Raw genomic sequence first — 11925 nt, 5'->3', positions numbered from 1 at the left:
CGGCCCCGGCTGCAGCCCGGGCCCCCGCCGCCCCCCCTGCCGTCCCCGCCCGGCCCACGCCCAGAGGCCGCCCCGGAGGCCGCCACCAGCCGCCAGGTGAGCTCGCCCGGCCGCCGCTGGGGTTGCGGGGGCTGCGGGCCGCCCGGCTCCGGGTCCCCCGCGCCTTCCCGGGGAAGGGGACCGTCGTCCCCGTCGCCGCATCCCAGCTGGCTCAACTGGGGGTGGGCTCAGTCCTTGAGGTTGGGGGGGAGGTTGGGGAGGACGGCGGGGACGCCCGGACCGGCTGACCCGGGAGGCGCTCAGGACTAGGGGCACTGAGGGGGCGCGGTGCTAGGGTCCCTGAGAAGTTGGCGCCCACGCGCACCCGGGCGGGTCTCGAACGCCACCACTTGCGCCGGGCGCGGTCTGCGAGCGTCAAAGGCCCCGGGTTCCAGGTCGCGCGGTTCCGGCCCTTGGGGCCGCCCCCTTCCCTCCCTGGCTCTGGCGGGTGTTCGGCGAGGGGGACGAGAAAGTTGGAGACCTCCCGCAGGAGTTGTCGGAGCGACCTGAGAGCGCGGTGCCCGCCGACCCCCCGGGACGCCGGGAGCCCGTCGGTGATCTGGATGGGGTGCTTTATTTATTTTTTTTCTCTTCGATTTTCAAGAAAAAAAAAAAAAAAAGGCTATGTGATTGTCCCCATCTTAAGGGGAAGTTGAAAGTGAAGGGAGGGGGGGGTTGGTGCTGAAGGAGTAACGTTGCCCTGTGTGTAGAGTTACACATTTCCGGAGCACAGTGTAGATCATAGTGGCATCTCTTCCCAAAAGTCACTTTGATTCAACTTCGATGAGTTTCTCGTAAATGGCAACGTATAGGTGGTGAGAGGCGAGAGGAAACAAGAACCAGTACAGCTGATTTGATCTCCAGTGGGATAGATTCAGTTAGCCCGAAGACGCGCGTCTGAGTTTTAACCCAGGTTTGGTAATTTGTTGAACATAAAGTTATTTTCCAGCTTTCCTTTCTCCCCTCTACCCCCCCCCCCCAAGTACCCTGACTCTTCACATCCGGGCTGAAGCAGTTACGTGGGTTGGATTTGGTTCTTTCTGGTTCCTTGCGAAACTTGGGTTCATTCTCTCAGTTTTCTCTTAGGTCTTTCAAAGAGGAAAGAGTTGTAAATGCGAATGGATGGCAGTGAAATGTGTTTAACTTCTAACTAGGTATCGGTATATTATATGTAAAATTTTTTTCACATGTATGAAATCGAAACTCCAGTAATGTTCTTAAAGAATTAGCACCGTTGATTTTTGGCACAAAGGCAAAAAAAAACCAAAAAATTACTTTGAGTGAAGATTCTGATTTATAATTTGACTTCCCCAAGGATGTGAAGCCCGCTCTGGCCTAAAATAATACTGGCTTAAAACTCTGTGTGTGCATGGGCATCAGGCCCGGTTCATTTTCTTGGTTTTAGGAGAGAAAATACTCTAACCAAAGGGAGACTTACTTTAAATCTTAGGTCCTACACACTGTAAATTGGAAGTGTCCATTGATTATCTATATATCCCAGCTGCATTTTGGTGGGGATGGTTGTTTAAAAGATAATCGTCAAGGGGTGAAATGATGTTCTGTGTAAACCTCTTGTTACTTCACCTTATCATATAATGATTTTTTGAAACAGTATCTAGTGATTTAAAATAATCTTTAGTGTTGTTTATAGCAGAGTATCACTACCCCTTGTAACTGTTAAATTTTCATGAGACATTCTCATATTCATAGATGGAGTTCTGGACAAAAACTTTTATATGTTCATTTTGTAACTTAAAAATATGGTGGACAATGCAAGAAATTTTGTAAAGCAGTAAGAACAGGAGAGATCTCAAAGTTTAAAGTTTGAGATATACCTAAAAAAATAAACATTTCTGAAAGTTCTTGATCCAAGTGGTTCGAAACACATCCAAATTTGACCCTTTGTGAAATTTTTAAAAATCTGCTTTGCCAACTACTTAATTTAACTTGCAACTGCATTGGCAAAGATCTGTGTGTTGAACATTTAAGAATTCTCTTGACTTTTCTTCATATCATGTATAGTAAAATGACATATTTTAGTAAATTTTAGTAGTCTTTTTTCATATAATTATATCTTAATATGTTTGTGAATGTTAAACTAGGAAAGGACTCAAGCCTTATGCCATACTAATGTTTCTTTCATTTATAGGAAAATCTTTAGGCAGAAAGAAGTAGCAGATTCTGAGCTGTAACAAAATGGATTTGGACTTTGAACTTACATAATCTTAGATTGGGTGATTTTATTTGTCATTAGATTGTTGGTTTCTTGGAGACTATGGGAGTCTAGTTACAGAAATTTGAGTGTTTATTTAATATTAGCCTTTTGAAATGATAAAGGATGATGAGAGAGCTGGCTCTAACGTCTTTACCCTGGTCCTATGAAATGATGTAGACATTTCTTGCAGTATGTTTTTAGAGCAAATATTGTTCTGGTGCCTTTGGACCTCTAGGGGGTCCATGAATGGGCTTCGAGAGAATCCTGAACTCTGTAGTTGAGACCAAACTTTTGTGTATATGTGTCTTTCTAGGAAAAAAGTCTGTGGTTGTGTTATAAAAGAGGTCTAGAGCCCCAAAATGTTAGAGTTATGTTCTTATTGAATAAAATGGGAGTTAGAATAATCCTTAAAGGGAAGAAAAAAGGAAATACATATCTTTGTGCCCAGTGTTTGCTGTTTAAAGTTGTCTTTAGCCTAGACATGTGGTCTTAGAGGTGTAAAAACGCTTCCATTTTGTTGCCACAGCAAAGCATTGCCTGTTAGTTGATAAACCATATACACACATAAAGGGCTTGACATGCTAGTCCTAGGTGCATTGTGGCTGTTTTTAAATTTAAAAAATTTAGAGCAGATAGATTGATGGTTGATAAGCAGAGATTTGAACTTGACAACCAGCCCTTGGAGAAAATGGTTCACCCTGTGCCACTCTCTTACGGCTCTCCAGCAAATCTGAAATGCGACTGGGAAGTAATCATTCTGAGAAAATGTGTTTTTGCCTTGGCGAAACAGCAGAGCATGGTGGGAAGAAGTTTCTCATCAAAACAGACTCAAGTTCAAATCTGGCTTCTTTCATTCACTGTAGCTACTTAACTTACCTGACCCTCCCAATTCCTCATCTGGATAAAGCCTGTGGCAGTAGAGGCGTAAGGAGCAGGAATGAAGTTTCCTGTGTAAGAAAACCTCTCAACTCCTCATTTGGCCCATATTAAGGACTTGGGAGCTAGATGCGATAACCACTAATCAACACAGGAATGAACATGTATAAACATGGTACATGGTAATGATACATATTAGTTCCCAAATAATAATGGAAATATTAACAAATTGAAACATTTTTTAAAGATTAGGTTTTCAAAAATGATTTAGGATTAAGTGGTCCTTACTTTGTAGATATCCAGGGGAAAGTTGAAGGAAGATGGTGGTGCGTTTGGTAAAAGTGAAGACATGGGTACTGGGCAGGAAGAGACAGTAGCAGCCCGCCAGTATCATAGCTGCGTCTTTGTATAAGATTCCATTTAACTTTTGCTCTTCACTTGTAATTTAAATGAAAAATTTAAATTAAAAAACTGTACTTGTACTTTCCAGCCCATTGTCTCTGAAAGTGTTGACTCACCTCCTTGTTTTGGGGACCCTCATAGGTACTCCAGGGACTTCATTAGTGGAAGCTACCTGTAACTTTGTCTAATTCTTTGAAATGCCTCTGCAGTTGGGTACCTGTATCGATTTTTTTTTCTCAACAGGGAAAAGAGTCTGGAAGAACTGAATTGTATTTTCCTATCTTTAAGCATTGAAAGAAGAGAAGGTATTATGAGTAAGAAGAGAGATATGAATAAAATACTTGTAATGTTTACGGCTATAAGAGCAAACTTGTTTCCACTGTTTCTGTGGTCTTTTTTCCCCCTTTCATTTATTTGTGGTGACCATTCATTCCTACTGCCTTTGAGTGGGGTAGTGGTATGAACACAAGCTCTTACTGGGTTTGACTCCCATTTCCTAAGCTTTCTGGTTGTGCTCAGCTTGAGCCAGCCAGCCTGAGTCTGGAGGAGGTGAGCATTAGATGAGATAATAAAAGCAAAAGACTTGGCTCAATCCTAGACCCCTAGTGTAAATGCTTAAAAGTGGTAGTGGGGGTGCCTGGGTGTCTCAATGGGTTAAAGCCTCTGCCTTCCGCTCAGGTCATGATCCCAGGGTCCTGGGATCAAGCCCTGCATCAGGCTCTCTGCTCAGCAGGGAGCCTGCTTCCCTTCCTCTCTCTCTGCCTGCCTCTCTGCCTACTTGTGATCTCTGTCTGTCAAATAAATAAATAAAATCTTAAAAAAAAAGTGGTAGCCATCTTAAGGATGGTTTCTTTCTTCTCTTTTTTTGAAGGAAAAGCTAGTATATTCTTTCGGAATATTCCTATAAAAACCTTTAAGGATCACCCTGCTTTCAACCCATAAAAGCCTTTCACATCTTTCTTGTTACCATGGGCAGGTAGCCCAGCATCTGCAGGACCTATGAGACCTGTCTGCTGTTCTTGGCAGTGGGGTGGTGTTCTCTGTTAGGCTGGCAGGTTATGTCTAAATCCTGACTTTTTCGGGGGGCAAACCAACAAGCGTGCACAGGTTTGGAGCCATGATCCATTCAAAAACTACAAGATTTTTTGTCCTAGAACAGAGATCAGCAAACTTTCTGAAAGGACACCATAGTAATATTTTCCAGTTTGTCAGCATCCCCCCCATCTCTCTATTGCGCCTGTGCAACCCTACCAGTGTATTTAGAAAGCAGCCAGAGACATATGCCAATGTCCGTGGCTGTGTTCCACCAAAGCTTTTTGGACACTGACACTTGAATTTCATGTAATTTTTATGTGCCATGAAGTAAGTTTTTATTTGTTTGAACCATTTGAAAATGTTAAAGCTCTTCTGGGCTGGTGATGTGTACAGCCAGCAGATGGATTTGATCATAGGACATAGTTGGCTGACCTCTTCCCTGGAAGAATGTTAGACTCCTAAGTCCTGTAGATCTGTGGCTTCACCAAGCTATACCACCCCACCCCTACCAATGCATACAGATTGTCTTTTGCCTCCTCATGTATTCCATGCTTTTGGTATGGCAGCATTATCTAAGACTCCTGTCTTCCCCATTAGGATGAAACTCCCCATCAGGTTAGTTGTTCTTAGTTATAATGTGTGGCCTTCCCTTCTTAGCATATGTATTATTATATCACCATGAAGTTTTATTTATTGCTAAAAGTGTTCTCACCTTGCCCAGTTTTCCATAAGACTTGATGTTTGAACCCTGTCCTGCGTGATGGTTTTGAAAGGAATCTATGCCTTTGGAGCTGTCTCGTGCTTCAAGTTCCTCTTGTCCCCTTGTCCTGGAAAGGACATAATGGATACTAGGCCCTCAGGCTGCTAACTAGACACTCTTACCTTAAGGAAATCTGTAATTGGACTCCCCCACCCCCTTTCCAAACCAAACCATGTTTGGTTAAGTAAAGCACACAAAGATTCCTCTTGTGCTCCAACCCCTGGAGATTAGCTCCAGGATTGATGTGTACAGAGCATGTAGATGTGTATGTCTGTGTGTAATTTCATCTGGCCGTCACTGAAGCTTTGAGGGCTGCTGCTTTTAGTTTCACCTTTTCTTTCTCTATCTCTTGACCCTTCCCTCTTGGTCATTGTATGGGATGCAGTTTGGTGACCTGGTAATTGCTGTAACTGACTGGCTTATTTTTTGCCTCCCTGCTTTTTAACATTCCCTACTAATTTGCTTGTTTTGCAGCAGGTATGTTCTTTTTGGAGTAACTTTTCAAAACATTATGCTGAAGTTATTGGGTATTTTAGAATCTTCCCCCTTCCAAATGTAAATCTAATGTAATATCAGAGTTATACATCAGTTATTTTAGATATTTAGAGATAAGGTGCTGTTTTTAAAATATGCCATTTTATGTAGTAAAATGTATGTAGATAGTAGTAAAATATGTTATTACTCTTAAATTTTAAGCGTTTCCTTTAAAAAAAAAAAAGGTAAATTTGGTATATACTTTCTAGATGACAATTTGGGCAATATGCACCCAAAGTCATAAAATGGCAAGTCAACATTCAGGAATTTATCTTAAAGAATCGGTCACATGTGCGTAGATGGGTGTACCAGACTGCTCACTGCCCCATTTTTTTAAAATAGCAAAACATTGAAAGTAATCCAAATGCCTATTAATAAAGGATTGATTAGGTCCATGAGGACCTACCCATGCAGTAAAATACTGTACAGTCTGTAAAAAGATGATGCAGGGGTGCCTTGTTGGCTCAGTCAGTAGAGCATGCAGACTCTTAATTTTGGGGTTGTGAGTTTGAACCCCACATTGGAAATAGAGATACTTAAATCTTTTTAAAAACTGATGCAGGTCGATATTTGTTGACATGGAATTATGTTTAAAAGAAAGAAGGTAGCATGAGAATAGGTATAATATGTGATTTTTTTTTTTAATGATGTTTAAAAAGATTTTATTTATTTGCTGGAGAGGGAGAGAGAGAGTGAGCACAAGCAGGGGGGAGGGACAGGCAGAGGCAGGCTCTATGCCAATGAAGGAGCCCGATGTGGGACTTGATCCCAGGAGCCTGGGATCCTGAGCCCAAGGCAGCCACCTAACTGACTGAGTCACCTAGGTGTCCTTTTTAATGTTTGTTTTGTTTTTAAAGGTGGGAAAGGGGCACCTGGGTGGCTCAGTGGGTTAAAGCCTCTGCCTTCTGCTGGGGTCATGATCCCAGGGTCCTGGGATCCAGCCCCACATCAGACTCTCTGCTCTGCGGGGAGCCTGCTTCCTCCTCTCTCCCTTTCTCTGCCTGCCTCTCTGCCTACTGGTGATCTCTGTCTGTCAAATAAATAAATAAAATCTTTTAAAAAATTAAAAAAAAAAATAAAGGTGGGAAAAAGCCCTGGTTAAGAAACCTAAAAGTATCTTAAAGGATATACATCAAGTAATATGAACTTGTTATCTCTAGGTAATAAGATTGTGGGTGATTTTTTAAAAAATGGTTTTCTCAACTTTTCTTCTCATGTAGCATGTGCTTTTGTAATCAGGAAAAAATAAAACTACTGAAGAATAAATATAGTAATTAAAATATCTCCCATTTGTGGCTAATTGAACTCTCAGGGCTACTTTCCTTCATAGTCTGTTGTATTAGAAGTGAAATATGCTTTCTCATATACCTTAAAAATGTTTTCTGTTTTACTTATAAGCAAGAATATTTTTAGACTTTTCTAACAAGAAAGAAAAAAAAATCCACACAGGACTAAATAACAGCTTTCAGAAGAAACTCACTGAAACACAGACATTTACATGGTAGTATGTTGTGCCTCATTTCTTGCTGTGGAAGTTTTTCCTCCATTGAGGTTCCTGTAAAATCATAAGGAGTTCATACGTATGGAGGCAGTATAGTATAGTGTTTAAAAGCCTCAGCTCCACTAACTACAGTCTATGTTACTTTTAGCCATTTATGGCCTCACTCTCCTCCTCTGTAAAATGTGGGCAAAACTGGGGCACCTAGGTGACTCAGTCAGTAGAGCATGCATGCAGCTCTTGATCTCGGGGTCATGAGTTCAGGCCTCATTGGGTGTAGAGCTGAATGAATGAATGGATGAATGAATGAATGAATGAAAATGTAGGCAATGCCTTGCTAAGTTGTGAAGATTAAATGAAGCAAGGGCTTAGCAGAGTTCCAAATACTTAGCAGTAGCTAAGGAGGAAGAAGTGGTGGGACAAGTAAGGGTATATAATAATAATAATAGTAATGACAGTGAGGATAATAATATTGGTTGCTAATATTTCCCTCCTTCTAGAGGCTTGCATGAAGGCAGAGCCTTGCTTGCCACATTCACCATCCTAAACCCTCTAGCTACTAGACTCGGTACCTTGACCAAGACAGGAGTATCATCTAGGTTCACCTAGTCATCAGCCATGCTCCCTTTAATGTACTATCTCTGTGTACACTATCAGAAAAAGTGTTCAGGGGCTGACAACTCACTGGTCTTTACAGAGTTGGTACTCCATAAATATTTGTTGAATGCATGGTGACCTAAGCAAGCCTTCCTCTTGACAGTGATAGTGAACTTCTAAAAGAGGGTTTTGGTCATCTTTAAAGTAATATGGAAGAAAATGTCAGGTGCAAAAACTGTTAAAAGGGAGAATCTGTTCTGATTTCTAATATTTGAATGAATCATAGCAATTTTGTTTCACTTTTTTTTCTCTTAGTTGGTTACCTCAGTCTTAGCTCAGCTCCATGCACCTGCATCCTTGTGGTGTATCTGTGATAATTTTAGAAATTTTTCACTTTATTTTCACTTAAGTTATTTTGGTGTGGGGATATGTTTTACTTTCCACCCTAAACACCCAAGTTCTGAGATACATTTCAGTGTTTCTATGAAATTAGGAACATTGACCTGGCCATGAAGAATGAGAAGTATAACCACCATCTGGCTGTGACATACTCATTTGCAAACAGTGGGGCTTTGGGTTTGTTTATAGGAAATTTTAGGAAATGCATGGAATAAAAAAATGTAGAAATACTATGATAATTGATGAAGCGTACCTATCAATTACATATTGCAGAGTAAGAAGAACCCACTCTAAAACTTTGTGACTTAAAATGATGACCATTTATTTGCACAAAATTAGGGCAGGACAGTTCTTCCACTGCTCCTGTTTAGCCTGAGGTCCCTAATGTGGCTGTTACCATCTGAAGTCTCCTGTCTTAGCTAATTGGTCTAGGGATCTAGCTGGGACAGCTCTTCTGACCACCAAACGATCTCTTCCAGCAGCTAGACTGGGTTATCCTCACACAGAGATGTTGTGTTTCAAGGTGAGAGCTACAAGGCTTCTTGAGGTCTGGGCTTAGAAGTCACACAGGGTCACTCAGCAACATTGTGTTGGTCAAGGCAAACCACAACCCCCGTCCAGATTCAAGGACTGAAAGTAGGCACCACCTTTTGATGGAAGATGCTGCAAAGTACATATTGTAAGTCATGCTGACAGCAGTTGGGGGGGTGGTGGGTTACTGGGCAGTGGGCAGCAGTACTGTTGTGACCGTCTTTGGGAACAGTATGCCCTTTGCTGTTGTGTATTAACCCTTCTTTAACCCATGACTGATAAACTCTATGGTGAGGCATAGTGTTAAGTGCTTCCCTGTGTTATCTTTTGGGATAACAGCTTTGTGAAGTAGGTACAATTATGACTCCCATTTTAAAGTTGTGGTAAGTGAGCCTTGGGGAGGTTATGTAACTTGCCCTAGATCTTTTACCTAGTTAGGGGCAGATCCTAAAAGTCATGGAAAGTTTATCCCTGTACCAGTGCTTAAATCCATTGCTAAAGAAATTTGCGTGGGGGGGGGCATATCTTTAGGAATCTCAAAAGAAAAATCCAGTATCTTAAAATTTTACATGAATTCTGTATCCTACTCCATGATACATCCCTTTGTTTCACCATAAAACTAATATTTTAAAATTACTTGTCAAATTTTACCTCCCAAATCTTTAGAATCTTTAAGAAAATAGATTCTCCTAGACTGAAAATAATAGCTAATCAGCTAAAAGTCTTCGGTTGTAAGTGGTGGAAACAAAATCGGAGTACCCAAAGCAAAAACGGAGGTTACTGGAAGGATGTGGTGTAGCTCCCTGAATTGACAATAGAGCTGAAGAAGCAGGCCTCAATGCACAGTCTTCACAGGGTGCTGGCCTTACTAACCTTCCCAACTCTTCATAACTCCACCCTCTGCTGAGAGTGTATCTCTTAGGGTCAACCTGGGTCTGGGAAGGTGCCTTGTTTCCTGCTTCACCAAGAAAGTACCTACTGGTGGCAGTGGTTGGGGGCGGGGGGGCGGCGGCGTGCAATTTATTTCCCAACAGGGGAGTGAATGCAGGGCTGATAAAACCCAACAGATGTCCACTATCTGAACACTCGTGCAAGCTGCTGTGTGCATTATTGATCACATTTACTATTTGCAATATGCTGATGACCCCTGGTTCACCCCTTTCCCGCTCAACCCCACATGCCTCTAAAGGTTCTTAAGCCCCAGTTTGAGAAACACTTTTGTAACTCTGCCATCTATTTCCATTTCCACTAATAAGTGCTTATCGTTCCAAGGGCAATAACATATTTATCCATTTTTTAACATAGTGCTCTTTTCTATCATTTCCCTGATTTTTATTATTTTTATTTTCTAAAGATTTATTTATTTTAGAGGGGGGAGGGCAAGGGGCAGAGGGAGAGAGAACCTCAAGCAGGCTCCGTCCAAAATGGGGCTCGATCTCATGATCCTGATACCATGACTTGAACCGAAATCAAGAATCAGACGCTTAACCGACTAAGCCAGCCAGCACCCCATTTCTCTGATTTTTAAAAGAAAACCACATGAGCTATAATTTAGCCATTTTTTGGTAACAGGATTCCTGTTAGGAACAGTTTTACCTAGTGCATAGTGATTCCCTTAGGACATAGTAAGATAAATTCAGTTATTGGCCCCTGCTCTAAATGTTCCCACACTGCCCTGCTTCTGTTTTTCTGTCTTCTCCAGGTGTCTAGTGGCTTTCTTTGTAACCTTGCTAATACTTAAAAGTGAATATTTTCAACTTTACAGTTTATGGGTTGAAGGAACAACCTACATTTTTATAGCCTTTAGTTATTAACCCATGTTTCTAGTGGTAAAATGTTGTGCAAATACAGTGTGCTTTTATTCAGAACATTTTCATGTATCTACTCCTATCTTTTATAATCTTTTGAAGTCAAAGACAAGGATATTTTCCCTAATTTTCAGCTGAGCATATGTTTTAGAAGAGGTAAGCAATTTCCCCTGCGACATAGGACTGTTGGCAGGAAAACCTAGGTATTCTGACTACCTGTGCCTTTGCTGAAAATGGTTCAAGAACACTGGTTTCCCAACTGGAGAAGTCTCTCTTCTGGTTTCTTAGGTTTCTGGGCTGAATTGGAGATGGGGGAATATATGTTGGGACATGGGTGTGTCATGGAGGTATCTAGTCGTCACCTTGGCCATTAGTTGCCACTTTTGTTTATTCTTGCTTTGGGGGCCCGGCCTCTTTTTATGTCCCCATAGATAGCCAGGTGAGAAGCCAGTTTGCCCCACCTCTTCTTGCCATGATTGGCTGGTTTTGAAGTACCTCTTGGAGCCCTTCAGTCTGGCCTTTTTTACTTCCCCACGGTGTAATTACCACCTTGTGGTGTAGTCACTTGTCTTCCCAACCCCTGGACTCTTCTTTTAAATGGTCTGCTCTGTTTTCTGCTGTTCAGGCCCACCACTACAAGGGATTTTGAGAGGAGTGCTTGACACTTTTGTTTAATTAGGGTCTCTAGACAGGGTTCTGTTAACAATAGGGTTGCATGTTAGGCCCTTCCCCCTTGCTTGTAAAGTTTCACTATAGTCTGAACCATTAATGTGATCACAGTGTTAATACGGTAGTTCTTATTTGGCCAGAACTTTTTGTAAATAGAGACATCTCTACTTTTCTGTAGCTTGTAGAACCTTGTCCTAACAGTTAACACTAATTTTTAAATTTTCTTTCTCTAATTTATTTCAGGTGCTGATTTCTACAGCTCCTAAACATGTTAACACTTAATACTAGACAAAAACTGTCTTTTTTTCTCTTGCATTTCTAGTTTGTCTTATGGTCTCATTTTTGCAGGCATTTCGAAACCTTCAGAATCCTTGAACTTAATCCTGAGAATTGTGCTAGCATAGTTCTTTGTTGAAAAACGCATACTTGGGGTGCCTGGGTGGCTCAGTTGGTAAGCATTAGACTCTTGATTTCCACTCAGGTTATGATCTCAGGGTTGTGGGATCAAGCTCCACACTAGGTACAGAGTCTGCTTGTCCCCCTCCCTCTGCTCCTCCTCTCC

The 11925-nt window shown here is 41.7% G+C and overlaps 1 protein-coding gene across 1 annotated transcript in view; it reads left to right on the top strand.

Annotated features, from left to right (window-relative positions):
* Positions 1-49: 49 nt before the first annotated feature.
* Positions 50-11925, top strand: part of ATXN7 (ataxin 7) — a 137850-nt gene continuing 125974 nt past the window's right edge. Inside the window, 1 exon segment of the mRNA XM_047747427.1 lies at positions 50-96. The gene's annotated coding sequence lies outside the window, so the exon portion shown is untranslated.

Source organism: Lutra lutra, chromosome 1 (assembly GCF_902655055.1).
Source record: "Lutra lutra chromosome 1, mLutLut1.2, whole genome shotgun sequence".
NCBI lineage: Eukaryota > Metazoa > Chordata > Mammalia > Carnivora > Mustelidae > Lutra > Lutra lutra.
Note: the sequence above shows the minus strand (reverse complement) of the source record. Positions and strands in the feature narration are given on the sequence as shown.